Source organism: Callorhinus ursinus, unplaced genomic scaffold, assembly GCF_003265705.2.
Source record: "Callorhinus ursinus isolate GAN/ISIS: 27379988/994484 unplaced genomic scaffold, GSC_fseal_2.0 scaffold28, whole genome shotgun sequence".
NCBI lineage: Eukaryota > Metazoa > Chordata > Mammalia > Carnivora > Otariidae > Callorhinus > Callorhinus ursinus.
In genome coordinates this window covers 17,910,380-17,916,379 of record NW_027397090.1, presented here as the reverse complement: position 1 = coordinate 17,916,379, position 6,000 = coordinate 17,910,380, and the positions used below count along the sequence as shown (strand labels likewise).

The 6,000-nt window shown below is 55.3% G+C and overlaps 1 protein-coding gene across 9 annotated transcripts in view; it reads right to left on the bottom strand.

Moving 5' to 3' along the window:
• The window catches only part of AUH (AU RNA binding methylglutaconyl-CoA hydratase), a 384,072-nt gene that overhangs the window by 116,786 nt on the left and 261,286 nt on the right, over positions 1–6,000 (bottom strand). The gene's annotated exons all lie outside the window — the stretch shown is intronic.

Genomic DNA, 6,000 nt, shown 5'->3' with positions numbered 1-6,000 from the left:
GGTCAGAGGGAGAAGCAGACCCCCCGCTGAGCAGGGAGCCCGACGTGGGACTCGATCCCGGGACTCCGGGATCATGACCTGAGCCGAAGGCAGTCGCTTAACCAACTGAGCCACCCAGGTGCCCTCACTGGGTAAATTTTTATTTAATGTTCACTATGTCCCAGGCATTGCTCTGGCTACTGAGAACAAATAAGAATCCTATAGTCAAAAAGTTGGCCATCGAGTGGAAGATATAGATATTTACGAACAAATGAACATAAAAAGAGTGGTAGAAAGGAAGGCCATGGAGGGCTGGTCGGGGAGGCAATCTTTAGCTGAGCCTCCAAGAGAAGCAAGATCTACGGACACTCAGTGAGTCCACCCAAGGCTGTGGGCTTGAGCAGAGTCTGTCTCTGGCTTCCAAGAGGAGTTGATGGGCTGTGGACAGGTTCCTGGCAAAAGGGGGGATAAGTACTGAAATGTCCCTGAGATGGGGAACACTCCAGAGCCTTACAACAGAATCTCAGATTTCCTGAACGACGGAGGGTCTTGGAGGAAGCCCGGATCAGCCTGGCTCAGCTTCCCATTGGTCAGAGAATCCTTCCAAGAGCAATTTAGAGGCTGGTGCGCTCAAGTGTGTCCGTGGGGTCCTTCAAGACAGAGCCGTTTGTGCAAAAGATTCCTCTGGAGTCACACGTGTGAGATAAAGGGGAGAGGGAGATGGGGCGGGGGGAGCCCCGGGCTGCAGGGAAACCTGGAGAAGGCCCCCTTGCCAGCCCAGCAGGAAGCTCCACACAAAGACTCAGAGAAGTCCCATACTGGGCAGGAATGACCAGACCCTGTGGCCCTATGGCCTCCTCGCATAGCTTTGGGGCCGAGGAGAATACGGCCTCAGCCTGAACACTGCAGCTCGAGCTTGTCGGCTGACTGCGCTTCTGTCTTCCCTGAAGGGAGAGCCAAGCCACAACCTCTCCATGGCTGCCCAATGTGGCTTGTTAGCAGAGGTGAGAATGGCTCGTGCCAAGTTGGGGGGAGGAATTAATTCAGGAAGAAAAACCTTAACTAAATGATTTACTCTATGGTCCTCTGGGAGACAATTCTCTGGGGTCTCTGGCAACTCTGCATGAATTAAGAAGGAGAAGCTGACAGTCCTTTGTTGCAGACTATCTTTGTAAAGATCAGTGGACGAGAGGCAAGGTGTGTCCCTCTGGAATAAACATCAGGCGTGCTTACTGTTGGAGATAATAAAGACAATGCCTCCCTGCAGAACGAAAGGCAGGCACGTTTACAGAAAAGTCAAGTTCCCTAAGCTTGGGCTGCTGCTTCTGGAACGGCCTCCCCTGCATGTGCAGATACCACCTGACCCTCTGACTCAGGGGAGCTGGGAATTCCAGCTGGGGCTCAGGGAACCAGCATGAAAACGCTGAGTCTCTGGCCGCCGTGGTTGCTGAAGTAGCAAACTCTCCTTTGTCTCTGACCTGGGAGTCTCCTGTCTTCTGCCAAGAAGAGGAAACGGTGCAGGTAAACTTGTTACTTTGCCAGGAGAGCAAAGCTTAGACCTTTCGTGGTTCTTGCGACAGCAGATGTCCTGGGAGAGAAACCATCATGTCCAGGGAAGGATGTGAAGGCAGAGAAGGCTCAGTAGGCTTTTTGGGAAGGCAGCCAGAGCACAGAGAGCAGGACAAGGATTTCCTGAGGACGCCAGGTTCCAAGGAGGGGAGGCAGCCTGCGGGAGCGCTCTCCACCATCCGGGTGGTTTTAAAGGTCCTGTTTCTCAGGATAGATTGAGGGAAATAAGAGTCTTTGGAAAGCAATGGCCAGGCTGGTGACCTGGCTATAAATAGCCAATATTTGTTTTAAATAATAACAGTGAACGGCTGTCACAGGATCTCATTTCTGGAGTTATTTATAGGCTTCATATGACAACCTAATGGATGGATCACATTTTAACGCTGCAAAACTTTTGGTCATAAGATAGTTTATCATAAAGGTCACCATTTCCCTGGAGGGAAGCTGCCACCCCAGGAGCCCCAGAGTGCAGGTGGTACCCTGCAAGAACTTCTGGGTCGAGATCAAGGTCCTGGCCCGGCCCAGGGCTCTCTTGTAGAATCTGCAGGTACCGGTGGTCTCTCTGATGCGTGCCAAGGAGCCCACCACGGAGATCCAGCTTGGGAGACGCAGCTCTCTCTCCTCCCAGACACACGCAGCTCCTTGCGGCTCCTCCCTCGGCCGCCGGGGACAGCCCTTGGCAGCACCCGGCCGCCCGAGACACATTTCCCTGCGTTCTCCCCAGCTTGCTCTTCTGTGCCCTAAAATGGGCTGGAGAGGGGGGTGGAGTTGGGGTCTGGGTTTAAAAGGTCTCTTCTCATGGGTGTGTGAAGGAGGGACGACCTTCAGAAGCGGACCAAGTCACCAGCGGATGGAAATCTTCGCGACTGACGCATGGCCAGCAAAATCAGAAAAGCAAGTAACAACATTTGTCTAAATCTTAATAGTTTATCAGGTTTTCCACGGTCTTATTCTTAAATTATTGCCATACGTTGTCTTTATTTTTTAATTATTATTTTTTTAGATAACTGTAGATTCACCCGCAGTTACTCTTAGCCAGTCTCCCCCACTGGTAACATCTTGCATAACTCTAGCACACAGTCAAGTCACGACATTGACCCTGATGTAGCCCATCAATCGTATTCGGGTTCTGGTCGTTTTCTACGCATTCAATGTGTGTGTTTAGTTCTGCACAATTTTATCAGACGTGCACATGGGTCAAGATCCTAAACATTTCCACATCCCAGGGGACCCCTCCTGTGGACCTTTTATGACCCCAGCCACCATTCTTCTCCCTCCAACTAATTAATAACATTTCATTTTAAAAATAAATTGTGTTGGTACAAATGTAAAACAGCACAGCCACTCTGGAAAATGGTGAGGCCATTTCTTATAAAACTAAATATGCAACTCCCACACAGCCCAGAAATCGTGTCTGTGAGCATGTATCCCAGACACAGGAAGACTTAACGTTCGAACATCGACTTGTCCATGGATGTGCACGTTGGCTTTTTTTGTCAGAGTCAAACACGGGGAACAACCCGGGTGTCCCTCAGGGGGTAAGCAGCTCAACAAGCTGGGGCCCAGCCATGCCGTGGAATCCCCCACAGCAATCGAAAGGAACAATTCATTAGTACAGAAAACAACTTGCATGGACCTCCAGGGAATTATTCTGAGTGGAAAAATACCACCTGACACGGGCACGTACCGTATGACTCCATGTTGACAGCCCTCTTGCAGTGACAGGCTATTAGAAGTAGGCACCCCGGCTTCTGACCTGCTCTCAGCACAGCCCCAGGACCCGGTTGCACATTTGCACTTACAGTGACCAACCGGCGGCCCCGAAACAGAGGTTGGGGTCCACGGCAGCATGTGATTGGCCCCTTTCGCCTGTTTCCTTCCTATCACTCAAAAAGTACGCGGTCAGTACCAAGCCTGGGCAAGACACGAGACGGCATAAATGACAGGTAAGATCCAACTGTGGCACTCTGGAGTACATTTAACCTGGACTAAACGTGATCGTGCACAGATTATGTTTCCCGGAACCTCCTCCTGTGGAACCCCCTCCCGTGAGCCACTGTCTTGTGGACCCCCCCGCCATGGCACAGAATTGGCCCAAAGAGGGCTTTCACAAGGCAGAGGAGAAGCAACTCGGCTCCCTGAGGGTCATGGTTTACTGGGGTGACCCGCACGCTCCCCCCGGTCCACGCCCAGCTCTCTCCTGGCCCTCCGGCCTGCACTTTACAGTAGACGTGGGGGCACACGGCAGTCCCCTGCCCCATGACCCGTCTGGCCCGGCCTTGGCCTCTGGAGGGCTGGTCGGGGATTTTCCAGCTGCGCCAACACCCTCCCACTCCACTCCGTGTCACTCCCCGTGGCCCTGTTGTGCTGATCCGCTGTGACAGCCGGCAGGCCATCGGGACAGGTGGGGGCCGCGGCAGGACCCAGGATGGGTTAGAAAGCAGCCAGACATTCCAGAAATCACCGAGCCAGGCCTTCCAGGGGCAGGGAGACGTGCTCGGAAGAGAAAGGAGGAGGGAGTCCAGCTAGCAGACACCTACCCCATGGGAGGGAACAACGTCCATCCACGCAGCAGACGTCTCCTGGGGCCTGCCGTCAGTCTCTGGAAGGGACACCAGGCCCTCACTGGCAGCGAGGTCGGGTGGTGCCCGAGGAAGTTAGCACCTGGCTGGCTTCCACGGCCACGAGCTCAGATCAAGACAACCCTGGGGAACCTCTGAATCAGAACACGTGTCCTTTGTAGCCAGAACCCCCACCAAGACACACATGGCAAAATCCGGCCCAGACTCCAGGTCGAGTACTTTCAGGGTGCCGCACATGAGGCTCACAAGCCCCCAGCATGTCACGCAAACTTTGTTTGCGTGCTGTGATGTCAACAGCCCTTAAGAGACAAATATGAAACAGAGGTCATGGCAGTGTATTTTGGAAGAGCCCCACATGTAAAGTAACTGTGAATGCGGGCCAGGGAGCAGCGCCCCGAGAGTCTTGTCTGGGGGAGAGAAGACAGCCAGTTCCGAGCCGAGAGCTCCAGCTCTCCTGCCCACGTGCCACAGCAAACACACCTCCAGGCTGCTCTGCTTCTGGGCTGACCCCCTGTCCTGGACAAACACCGGATGGGTCAATGTGGCCTCCATCTGGAGAAGGACAGTCCTAGAAACAGAGCAGGTGGCTTGTGTGCAATGAGACCTCGCAGGGGTGCGACAGTCAGTATGATAGTTGAAGAGATTATGTGACCACTGCACACACGTCCTGGGCGCAGGCTGAGTGCTCCGTCGTGTGCGGAGGGGCTTGGGGAGGCCTGTGCCCTCACCTCCCACGTGGGCCTCCTCTGCTAGCTCCTACCCAGGCTCTGGCAGCTTCGAGAGACTGGACCTCACTGCTGCTTTGCGTGGCACTGGAACAAGGGAGGGCGTTTGCTTCCCGTGTCCCGGCCACGAGGCAACGTGCCTCCGGCACAGCAAGGGGTCAGCCACGTGTGGCGCTAGCTGCTCTAACAGTAGGAAGCTGTGGTGCGGTGAAGCCCCCCAGGGAACCTTTGTAGGGACTGGAGGCGGAGGGTGGCAAGGGCCCCAGTGGGGGCAGATGGGGCTCCCGTAACTGGCTGCCGGCCAAATGGCATCTCTGGCCCCGGCCTGGTGGAGCAGTGGTGAGCACTGGGGCGTGCACATGCTAGGCCCACGGCTTGGGCCGTCAGGAGTCTCGGCAGGGCCTGCGGTGGCTGATGGAGTCCACTGATCATAGCACCCTGCTGGCCGGAGCAATAAGGCTCACGTGGAAGTGGCTGTCCCCTCCCACCTGGGGACACACGGAGGCTGTGAAGTCCTGATGGAGGGAAGGACCGAAGCATCTTGAGCCCTCAGCTGGTTTGCTGGAAGAGGGACAGTGGCAGGTGTGGCGAAGTGCATGGTCGGGACGGCCAGGGCGGCTCTGCAGGGCGTCCCAGAAGCCCCCAGAAGGTCTCTCAGAATCGTCCAGAGGAGGCGGCTGTATCCACCGGTTCCCGTCACTCTGCTTGCTGGTGCCCAGGGCACAGGTCATCGCCAAAGCAAACAGACCACCACTCACTTTCCTGCGGGATCCGAGCGAACGTCCCCCCGATCTAGGCTGCCAGGGAGCCCACCCAGGGGCTGGCCCGTCTACTGCACTCTTTCCACGGAACGGCCTCTTGCACACCATCAGCTCAGGTTCTGGGGGTCTTCTGAGCGGAGTGGAAGCTCCGGGGGGGGGGGCAGGTGTCCTGTTTTCTGGACTTCCGTGTATTGCCCTAGGACTAGTGTAACCGCCCCCCGCCCCCAGGTGCTGAGTGTTTTCTCATGGTCCTTGCCCTCTGACAAGTGAGAACAAAGTGCACTGTCATTGTAATTGTAACTTTATCTCCAGGAGTCCTGCTGCTAGTGTAAGCTGTGTGTGAGGGAGGGTTCTCCAGAGACACAGGATGGAGAGGGAGAGAGA